Here is an 11,615-nt window from a genome sequence, read left to right on the forward strand (position 1 = left end):
AGGTAGCTAAAATGGCTATGGTAGTATCAGACAAAATGGAGTTTAAGATAAAAAAATGTTACTATAAAAAAAAGAGATATTTTTTAATGATAAAATGCTCAGTAAATTAGGAAGGTAAAAAAATATAAACATATGGACCTAAAAGAAGAGCTCCAAAATGTATGGAGCAAAACTGACATATTGAAGGGAGAAATAGATAATTCAAAACAATAGTTCAAACTTCAATACCACACTTTCAAACATTAATATAGCTACTAGGTTGAAAATCAATAAGAAAATAGAATACTTAAATAGCAATATAAACCATTTAAACCTGGAAGATATTTATAGAACACTCCACCTGACAACAGCATATACTTTCTTCTCAAGTACACATGAAACATTCTCCAGGATACATTAAAAATTAGACCATAAAAACACCTCAATGAATTTAAAAAGATTAAAATTATACAAAATATGTTTAGCAACTTAATACTGCTGGCGATAATGTAAGAGGCCAACATGTTGTAGGGTCTAAGGTCAAAGTAAACAATCACTTGTATTTCTACAGGCTAGTAATAAACCATAAATTGAATTCAATAATTTCATTTTGAAATAAATTAAATTTAAAACAATTTCCATAAGAAAGTGAAACAATTCCATTTAAAATAGTATAAAAGGGAATAAAACGCTTATGAATAAATTTAACCAAAGAAATCCAAAGCTTGTATTCTGAAACCTAGAAACCATTATTGAAAAAAAAAAGAATCTAAATAAATTGAAAGATATCCCAAGATATTTTCAAAGATACTGATGAGAAAGCAATGTTTTTAAAATGGAAAGACTTCTCAAAATGTCTTGGAGATTCAATGTAATCTTTATCAAAATCTTATATATTTTTCTGAAGATATTGACAAGTTGAGCCTAATATTCATACGGAAATGTAAAGGACAAGTAATAGTCAAAACAATATTTAAAAAGCAGAATGACTCATATGTCTTGATTTTAAAACTTACTACAAGGATACATTTCTCAAGACAGCATCATTCTAGCATAAAGATAGAAATATAGATTATAGAATTTGGGGTCCAAAAATAAACTCTCACATATATTGGTTAATTGATTTTCAACAAGTTGCAAGATAATTCAATGGGAAGAGAATAATATTTTCAACAAATGGTGCAGGGAAAACTTTACCTACATACAAATGAATAAATTTGTGCCTATAATCACTCATCATATTAAACAACACCTGGAAACAGATCACAGACATAATGTGACAGCTAAATATATTTAATTTTATAAGAAAGAGAGTAGGAATAAACCTTAATGGTCTTTGGTTAGAAAATTCTTATATATGAAAAGTAATCAAAACAACAAAAAATAATACACAAGTTGCACATCATCAACTTTAAAAACTTTTATGTTTCAAAGTCTATAATTAAGAAAATGAAAAGGCAACACACAGAATGGGAGAAAATAATTGCAAAAAATACAGTTGATAAGAGACCAGGGTTTAGAATATATTAAAACTTCTTACAACTCAATAGGGACAATGAAAGGCTTATAAGCAGTCTACAAAATGGACACAAGCTATAAAGAGACATTGTTTCAGGGGCAATGAACAAATGGCCAGTAAGCACATGAAAAGATGCTCAAAATTATTAGTCATTAAGGAAATGAAAATCAAAATCACAGTGAGATACTACTTCACACACGCTAATATGGCTATGATCGAAAACACACTTAATGGCAGATGTTGATGAGGAAGTGGAGAAATTTCAGCCCTCATATATAGCTAACGAGATCCTAAAATGGTGCCGCCACTTTAGAAAATAGTCTGACATGTCCTCAACTGGTTAAACAAAGTTACCATAGCAGTTTCACTGCTAGGTATAGGTCCAAGAGAAATAAAATCATGTCTACCCAAAAACTTGTATATGAATATCATAGATACAGTCCACTCAATTTTGCCTTATCATTTTTGAGAAGATGAGCACAATAGTCTTTGAGATATAGTAAGTCATGGTATTTGGCCATAATAAATGACAAAGTAAAAATATAAATTAAGTTGAATTATAATTTCTTTTTGCACATATCTGTATCTGTTAGGTGCCAGACACTGTGCTACCTTTCTATATGAAGATAATAGATGTTTAATAGTGATATGATGAATAGATAAAGGGAAGGAGAGATATACAGGTCATAGACAAATTTTTAAAAAGAAACAATTCTGTTTTTAATTAATCAGAACTAAGAAACTGAAAACAAAGTCATTCTATTTCTGTAGTCATCTTTGACCTTAAATTTGATATGTTCCATCTTTGAAGAACTAAAGAAACAATAAAAGATGATATATCTTTTAAAACCCCTTAGACTTGTTTGTTCGTTTGTTTTTTACTTATTTATCCTTTGGATAAAATGTAAATTGTTTTAACTTCCCTGGAAAATTGAGCAAAAGATAGAGCGGCTACTGATCATGTCTTCCCAATAGGTTCCTAAAGAATCTCAAAGCAATCTAGATTAGCAATACAGGATTTGCAACTTTCTTCTAGAAATGAGAAAGGTGTGTCCACCTTCTCCACCCCTCAACTATAGGACCTTTATTCAGTTCTTCTTTTTCTTTTTTTCTCCCAGCAACAACAAGAATCTTTATCTCCATGTACTCATTGCTTCCTAGCTTGCCTGTAGATTGGAATCTCTGACACACTCAGGCCTCCGTCATCTTAAATTACAGACTTCCAAAGATCTAATCTGAATTCCTATCAGTCAGAAAACCAACAATTTGTTATGCAAGTCAGACATTTCAGGTGATGCATACTCAACAACCTTCTATCTACAGTGTCATCTGTTTTATTTTCTATCTCAATTTCATACTTTTTTGGGCAAACTCACCAGGGAAATATATTTCAATGACAATGTATGATAATGTTGCTCTCTGCACTCAATCTCATTACAGAATCCTTGTCTTCTAAAATGGAAAATGGATTTACATCTCTTAGGATTATTCCTGCCACACACACCGATTCAGTGAAACAGCATTTGGGTGGCTTCAAGTTAATTTAATTTTCTTTGGCTACTTCATGAAGCATGAGTCATTCTCAAGCAAATGATGTCACTTTCAAAAGTTGTTTGGGGGATGAGAAGTAAGGGCATTATCATTAGTTTCCCATTCCCCCACCCCTCACTATGGAATAGGTATCAGCTGACATTTTCAAAGACTTTAAAAAACATTTCAATGTGTGATTCCCATTTGATGAGTTTAAAAACCTCAACAAGTGATCTAGTATATTTCCCTGTCTTTAGTTAGGGCTATATTTAAACTAATCTAGAAAAGTGTTATTTTTATTGTCAAAAAACAAATACACTGGATGGAGTTAAACAGTCAAGAAAGTCTTTCTTCAAGACTACTGAAAAAGGAGTCAAAGACTATTGCAATGGGGGAGAGATAACGGACTCTAATCCCTCAAATGAAAGGTGGAGAGTTTTTAAGCTTTGGGATGAACAAGTGGAAAAATACTGGAGAACTTTAGGTAGGAAGTTGGCCGATGTGATTAGGCTATCTGTGTTTACTAATTGGCTCTTATGGAAATTAAGCTCTTATATCCTCCCCGCCAGCCCCCGCATCCCCAACACACACACACAGACTGAGAAATAAGAGCCCTATCTTTCTGGATGATTACATTTCAAAGGGATGGCTATTGGGTTTTTGAGAAAGGCATTCCTTCCAAGTAAAAGGAAGATATTAGGATAAATTTACATTTCAAAAGGGCAGAGAAAATTTTCAATGGTGTTTCTTAAAGGACATGGGAAGCCAGGGGCCTGTAGTCAGCAAGAAACTTGCCTAAAGTTTAGTTAAGCTGGGGGGACATTAAGGCAATCTCGGTCACAGTTATTTATGAAATACTATAATTCTTTGCATACTGACTTAATCCATCAATTCCAAATCAGAATACCTTTTTTTTTTTAATCTTCATGTCTATAATGATATTTTTTCCACATAAGTTTGGAGAAACAGAATGGATATTTGGGGTAAAATAAGTGTACTAGTTAATAAGGTAAACAATTGAACAAATCTTAATGTTTTGGTTTTAGATACTTAAAAGTGCTATGTCCCAAATAAATCTTCCTAGGAATTCCTTTAGAGAAAACAGTTTTTTTAAGATAAGGAAGTATCTTAAAAATTGTTGTGCAGTATTTATTTATTCAAGCTTTCAACAGTAACAATATTATGTCCAGTGCAATTTCAAAAAACTATTGCCCAGCAATTTAAATTCTTTAATAAAATAAGGATTTAAATTATATACTATGGCATGAAATGTATTTATTCATCTTTCACATAGTGATGTGTTCTTTCCATTTTCTTTTTATTATTTTCTTGTACAAGGAAAAAAAAAAAGGACTGCGTACAGTAGCCTCCCCTGCCCCCTCTCCCCCACAATCACGGTTTCATTTTGTTTTCTGTGGTTTCAGTTATGAGAGGTCAACTGAGATCCAAAAACATTAAATGGAAAATTTTAGAAACAAAACAGTTCATAAGTTTTAAATTGCATGTTGTTCTGAGGAGTGTGATGGAATCTTGTGCTCTGTCCTGCTTGGTCTCACCCAGGGTGTGAATCATTCCTTTGTCCAGTGCATCCGTTCTGTATATGCTACCCAGCAGTTAGTCACTTAGCAGCCATCTCAGTTGTCAGGCTGGTTATCAGAAAGAGAAATAACATTCACATAGTTTTCACTATAGTATATTCTATAGTTGTTCTATTTCATTACTAGTTATTGTTGTTAATCTCTTACTGTGCCTAATTTATAAATTAAACTTTATCATTGGTATGCATGTACAGGAAGAAACATAGTATATATAGGTTTTGGTACTAACCATCATTTCAGGCATCCACTGGGGGTCTTGAAACGAATCCTCCACAGATAAGGGAAGACATATATGAATTTTTTGAAACTCACGATACTATTTCAGACTTTATCTCCACTGTTATAGCCCAATAAAATGCATTCAAATATTTCATTTGCTTCATATTACATATCTGATTTATACTGATATTTTGGGGACCAGAAACCATCATTTAAACTAAGTATAAGAAATCAGATGGAAAATAACATTTATTGCTATATATGGTACTCCATAGCAAATATTTTAGAGTTTCATTTATCTTATTTCAACTATCTTAACAACCCTGTAATGTAGATCGTATTTTTATGTATGAAAAATATTCTAACTATTAGGTCTATTTGGTTAATTTACCAACTGATTCTTTCTGTTCCACTCCCACAGTCTAATTACAATAAAAAATCTGATTCAAACTGCTGAACCATTTGCGAATTTTGAGAAATGAAGATGTTTGGTTAGCCTGACACCAATGATATTTAAAGACTATATATTGCATATGAGTTACAGATCATATTATTTTTCTCAACTTTTTTTTTCCTGCAAGAGGCTTACACATTCTTCCCTTTTGCCTGTGACTTGCAGTATGTTTGCTGAGAGAGTCTGTGTCTTCATGATGTTGTTGGGCTTGTCGAAGTGACTGATTTTAGACAATGAAACGTGAGTGGGTATGATATGTGTCCATCTCAGTAGGGACTTTTAAAGCCATTACGTTTTATGCCAGTTTACTCATTTCCCTTTTCTATAAGAACATCATGTTCCAAATAGATAATGCTCCTCAATTCTAGAATTAAGAGACACATGAGGCAGAGAGCTATATAGCAACTGATTCACAGCTACCACCATATGATATGAATAGAAATAAATGTCTGAGATTTGCGGATTGCTTGCCATAGCAGCAAAACTGACAAATACAGCACATATCCTTGATTAAGTAAATGTAGTATACTACTAATTTATATATCCATAGACAGCAAAAAGTCAACTGTTATACATGTAAAGATAAATATGCAAATTCTACGGGGTGATGGAAATTCTTAGCACTAGTATGATTTAAATTCTGAACAGAATTTCATTTAAAACAAATTGTGAAGGTATCGATCAACATAAGGGTCCCTATTGCAATAAAGATTGGCCCATTTCAGTACTTGCTAAGTGCTAAGTCAGCAATTACCTTTTCAACATGTATAATAATGTCCATTTGTTGATGTGCTACTCTGTGAAGGGTAACTGCAAATTCGGTCAGGGAAGAGCATATGTCTTCAGTCTGATAAATATTAGGAAGCAGCTGAGGAATGTGGGAACCACAACATATTTGCCTCAGTTGACTCCCCTCTGAGACACAGACACCTTCAGTAGTGTTTTATAGTTTGGGTTGTTATAGCTTGGGTGCTAGCTATACCCTTTGAAAGTAAATTATTCTCAGGCGATCTGGTTGCTGCAAAACCTATTGCTACACTATTATCCCATATTGGGACCCTTGGCAAATCATAGCCTGAATCCTGTAGAAATGAACAGAACAGGCAACCCACTGGGTAATGTTTTTCCCTCCCAACAACCTTAGTCATGTTCCTGGTTTACATCATTGTTTTTCTTCCACTATCACTAACCACCCTCATATTAAACAAATATATACTGGCTGTCTCTTAAGTTAAAAAACACAGGTATATGGAAAGTCAATGTGGCCTTAAAATGCTTCACAGCACATGCATAGAGCCTCTACACTGTAAGCTTCTTTACTATTGATGGCCTTGCTACCCACTTTGCACCCTTTGCAGATTTCGGAATGAAGAGTCATTTGATGGGGTTCAGGGCAGGCTGCCCAAGAATGTGCCACTTTGGAACATGGATTATTTTGAACTAAAGACAATCAAGGCCTGACAGACTCAAGTAGAGTTTTTATCTTCTGAACTGCCTAAAAAAATTAGATATGCGACATGTATAGATGAGAAAGCTACTACCAGAGAGAACTTTTAACATCAGAAAGACACATCTGCATGGCATGGCAAACCTATTTGTTTACAAAACATTTACACCTCCAATCTTCCTGGGAACTGTCCCAGTCTCCCTTCTTGAAGTCCCAGATCCCTAACCCCTTCTTCTTAGCTCAGGGTGGCATATAAGCCTCAACTGCCTGACTTGGAGCCTCTCAATGTCTTTGTGGAGTTCCTGTATATATAAAATTAAGATCTGTTTTTCTCCCGTTAATCAGTCTATGTCAATTTAATTATTTAGCCAGCTGAAGAACCTAGAAGAGAAGAAAGGAAAACTTTTATTCTCTTGCACATTAATTGAAAAAGAATAAAACATACAAATTAGAATGAAGCTTTAATAATTGGGAAAGAGAGACACATAACTCATCTATACTGGATACATACATTGGTCTGACTGCTCTCTTTCTATAGCAAATAGCATGGAAATACTAAATCTGTAAATGTCTGATATATTTTGTATAGGTTTTGAGGTATGGCTCTAAAAAGTCAATATCGTTTACCTTTTTTTTTTTTTGATGGCAACCATTAGAGCTGCCTCTATGTCATGCTTCATTACCTCATATATTAAGTGATGGGCCAAGCGCTGTGTAATATTGGACATACTACATTTCCATTACTCATGTGGTGAGTATAACTGCAGAAATGTAGCTTGCACCCAATTTACTCAAAGTAAAAAAATAAAATAAAATAGTGGAACTGGATTCTGAGTAAGTCCAGTAATTTCTCTCTATACCATTCTGGACTCCACAAAAGTATTATGTTGTCTTAGAAAGGAAAAATGCTGATATCATAAATAATGATGCTTCATCTTTTTCTCCTTTAAATATTAGGGATGAGATTGAGATCTCAGGATAATTATCTTTCCCTTTTTTGAGTTTAAGTCTAAAACATTAACTTACACATAACTTGGAGATTGGAAAGTAAAAATAGCAGTAATTCCGTGCCAGAGAAGTATCACAGAGCTACTTAATTGGATCTCATAAATGCTGATAATTACAGTTTATCCAGTGTTAGAAAATATTGCTCTAATTGTCTAAAACATGCTTACTTTAGCAAACCCAGAGTAAAACTCCCTCTTCTCTTTTCTCTTTTGTCTCCCCATAAGCAGAAAACAACAAAATTCCTGTCTCAAAATTGTATTGCCATTTAAACTTCCACATATAACACAGCTTTTCTTCAAACCTAGCTTCCAGGTTTCTGTTTATTCACACTCACAGATCTAGCCTAAGAAATTTCCTTTTCTATTCAAACCGTTGTTCTCTTCAGGCTGTCAAGACTTCTCTGCCTAACAGTAGCAGACTCTTTGCAAGAGGCCAGTATCTCCCCACCTCATCCCAGTAATAACAGTAAACACTTACATAGTTAATAATATATACAAAAACTCTTCAGCCAGTTAAGACAAATGATCTCATTTAATCCTCGCAACAACTCCATGAGGTAATTACTGCTATGATTCACATTCTACAGGGAAGGAAACTGAAACACAGAGATGTTAATCGATTTGACTGTCAGACAGTAAATAAGTGTCTGAACCAAGATTTGAACCAGGACATATGGCTGCAAGGTCTATATTCTTGATTACGGTTCCAACCCGCTTTAAATCTTAAACCCAGTCTGTTGATAACTCTGGTAATATTTCTGTTCCTATGCACAATTTTTTTCCCATAAAATATTTTCAATAGGTGCTTGCTGAATGCTGGTCTCATATGATGTTATAAATTATTATTTAGAGCTTCTTGAATTGAACCCAGGCAGAACCTAAAGATTAACATCATGTTGAAAACCTTTGTGTGCACTTTTTCTGGGTGGCTCTTGAACCTCTAAATCTATTTAGAAATGTTCACTGGCCCTATTACTCAATGTAATAGAAATGCTGACTCCAACAATGTATAAGATTATTGGAATTTTAAAGTGGTGAGAGCTATTGCCACCCATTTCTAATTTATTTTGTTTCATTCTTAAGTAGACATTAAGAGAAATTTAAAAATCTATTGTCATTTCCTTTTCTCTCCCTCTTTTTCCTCTCTTTCCTCCTGTTTTTTCTTTTGTTCATTCTTATGTTTTTTCTCACTTTTCTTCCTGAACCACTCAGGCCAAGTCAATAGGTGGGCTAAGCAAAGTAAGCTTCCATGTGGGACTGGGGGGGACCTCCACAATCTGGCACAAAGTGCAAGCCTAAGTAGGATGAAGACAGCAATGGCAGTGGTCCACCTGGGGCACTGGAGCCTGAGTAGAGTAGAGTGTCAATTTAGGAGCGCAGACAGAGCAAGGTGTGGAGGGTGTCACCAATAGGGCAGCGATAGCAGAAGCCTTGTGCAGAGTAGCGGTGTCCAAACAGGGTGAAGAGAGTGTCCATGCAAGAAAGCAGTGGCAGTGGTGGTCCGGCATTGGGTGTTGATACAGAATATGATAAGAATGGAGGGTGGAGCTGAGGTAGTAACAGGAAACTGATTATATGTAAGAGGGTGTTGATTAAACAAATATGTTGAAGATAATGGACTCCAGATTTCTCACTGTCAAAGAACAGAATTACAAATATGGAAAGGAAGAAAACTAGAATTAACCCTGTGATGTTGGATTTGGATTGTTGATAGTATAAATATAGAATTATTAATATAGAGAGGTAGATACAGAAGTAAATATAGATGTAAATGTGAATGTTTATATATATGTTACATGTATATACACACACACAGAGTAAGTCTAAATGTATATTGTTATGGATTGAATGTTTGTTTCCCCTCAAAATTCATGTATGTTGAAACCCTAACCCCACTGTGATTTGTATTGAAGGTGGGGCTTCTGGAAGGTAATTAGCTTTAGATCATGAAAGTGGGATCCTCATAATAGGATCAGTGCTGTTATAAGTAAAAAAGAGACATGAGAGCACAGAGTTCTCTCATTTCCTCCTTCCTTCCCTTTCTTCCTCCCTCTCTCACTCTTTCTTCTGTCCCTATCTCTATCTCTTCCCCTCCCTCTCTCCTCTCCTCTCTTTCTCTTTCTTGTTCTCTCTGTCTCTGTCTCTCTCTATCTCTGTCTCCACAAGGAAACACTGAGGAAAATCATGTATCTGCTGGCACTTTAATCGTACACTGCCCAGCCTCCAGAACTGTGAAAAATAAGTGTCTGTCATTTAAGCCGCCCAATCTGTAATATTTTTCTCTGGCAGTCCAAGCTGGCTAAGAGATATGTATATAATAATATGAATGTGAGTGTGTGTGTGCATGCATATCCAGTAGCTATGTCCTCTGAACTTAGCAGCAGCACTACCCCAGCAGAAATCAGCACAACTAGCACCCAGATTTTAGTTTCTAAATTTCATTCTCAACTTAAAAGAATTGATACTCCTGAAGGAAGAGTTGTTTCCAGAGCTAAAATAGGGAAAATAAAAGATGAGTCTGGAACATTTTTTTTTTTTTATGTCAGAAAGCAAAGATTGCCCAATAAATGATGAAGACATATCAAAATAACACAGAATCTAGCTTGAAGAAGCTCTCAGGAACCAATCCTAGGCAATTTCATCATAAAAGTAAATATAACAACAGATTATAACTCACTGAATATAATATGAGCCATGAATCCATACTGATATAAATAAACTAAAAAGAATAAGGAATGGAATATTTACATATTTTCACAAAGCAATCCCTTCAAGTTACTTATTATTAAAAAAGAGAAAGAAAAGAATAAAATAACTTCATAATGTGGAAGACCACAGACCCTTAACCAAATGATTAAAGTTAATTTCATCAGTAATTGTACGAATTGAAATTGTCTGCTAAATTACAGGATAAAATGAAAACATGACATCACTTTTGTGATATTCTTGTCTTAGATGCATAACTGGAATTTCATCATGGGAAAAGATCGGAAAAATCAAACAGGGACATGCTACAAAATAATTCTGTAATCTTTGAAATTATCAAGTTAATGAAAATCAAAGAAAGACAGAACAAAACTAAAAAGACATGGCAACTAAACGCAATGCATGATCTTGGGCTTTTTTTTTTTTTTAGGACATTATTGGAATAATTGGCAAAAGTTGAATGATGGTTGCAGAATAGATGGTATTAATGTACCAGTATTAATTTCTTGATTCTGGTGATTATATTGTGATTAGATAGAAGAATATACTTATTTATAGGAAATACATTCTGAATTTTTGGATATGGTGGAACATCATGTCAGCAACTTAATGCTCAAATGGTTAAGGAAAAATGTTCTTTTTACTTTTCATGCAAATTTTCTCTAAGTCTGTGACAATTTGAAATAAAAATGAAAAAAAACTATAGTATTATATGCTTATTGAAATAAAGAGAAATTTAAGGGCTATTTATATTCATTTTATGACATTAAGTGACCCCTTTTTATCTGAGATATGTTATAGGATTTGATAGTCCCATTCCTTAAATAGATATATACTAGATGTTAATTTTAGGCAAATGATTACTGTTTCATAAGCCCTAGACTTATTGGTTGTGAAAATACATTTTCCATGGGTGAAGGGTTCAGTTAAGTCCGTAATTCAGGCAATTAATCTAAAATTTTTAGTTTACAGAATCCACTTTGGTGAAAACTTGTCAAGGAAGGATATCTGATTAATAATTTCCATTTCTGCTGGTTATGACAAACTGAAGAAAAATTCTTATGTATCAACACTTGCTCATTCTTGGCCTATAGATTTTAATGCAAGAGTTCTTGACTAATTAACCAATAAATATTTATTGAAAAAGTAGAATAAA

The sequence above is a fragment of the Pteropus vampyrus genome, unplaced genomic scaffold (assembly GCF_000151845.1).
Source record: "Pteropus vampyrus isolate Shadow unplaced genomic scaffold, Pvam_2.0 Scaffold91, whole genome shotgun sequence".
Classification (NCBI taxonomy): Eukaryota; Metazoa; Chordata; class Mammalia; order Chiroptera; family Pteropodidae; genus Pteropus; species Pteropus vampyrus.